Here is an 863-nt window from a genome sequence, read left to right on the forward strand (position 1 = left end):
AGGAGAAAAATATTTTTCAGCTATGCGCATGATATCAAGGCCTCCCAGAAAATTCAATTTTTAACGGGCTTATTACATTTTGACGCTTTCAGTGTGAATATTGAGAGAAGTAGAAAGTAGTTAGGAAAGATAGTAATTAGCTTACAGTACTTTAATAAGGGATGCTGAAATGTGTATGGGAATTTCTGCTGTGTTTTATCTGTTTATCATGTTTTAAGAAGTGGGAATACAAAAGAATATTTACTATAGATCTCAGAAGCAGAACCATCTGCAGCAACGACTTCCTGAAAAACTTGTGCGTCTGTTGTTCTAGTGGGTGTGAGACTATCCGGCTCTATATGTCGTTTTGTCCTGCTGTGTCTTGCCTGCTTCTTTATCTGTGGGATTTTTGTATCATACGTATGTGTCAAAACACATTATGTGAATGGATTGATATCTTGTTTCTTCAGACAGGTGGAAATAAGTAGCTTTGACTGAAGATAAAATCTTTTTTCCCCAAACATTTTGACAATATTAATACAGGTTTCATATCTCAAATATAATAGCTAAAGGAACATATTGTTGTTGCATTAAAGGGCTCCATCCTGCTATATCTGGATTATTCTTTTAAGTGCTCAGGGAAAAAAACTGTTTGATAGTAGCCTTGTATGTCGCAGTTGCTGCAGCAAGAAGAATGTCCTTATTTGATTAAATCAAGTTATAGGGGGGAGAGAGAGAGAGTGCCCTAAAGTGTGACCAACAGCTAGGACTAGATAAAATGATTGAACAAATTGTATTTCTCTACATCATCCTTTCGTTCTGATAATGTCCTGACATTGTTAAGCTGTGTCTTTTGCAGACTCAAGAAATAGAACGTTTCTCTC

Source organism: Egretta garzetta, unplaced genomic scaffold (genome assembly GCF_000687185.1).
Source record: "Egretta garzetta isolate BGI_Z169 unplaced genomic scaffold, ASM68718v1 scaffold23, whole genome shotgun sequence".
NCBI lineage: Eukaryota > Metazoa > Chordata > Aves > Pelecaniformes > Ardeidae > Egretta > Egretta garzetta.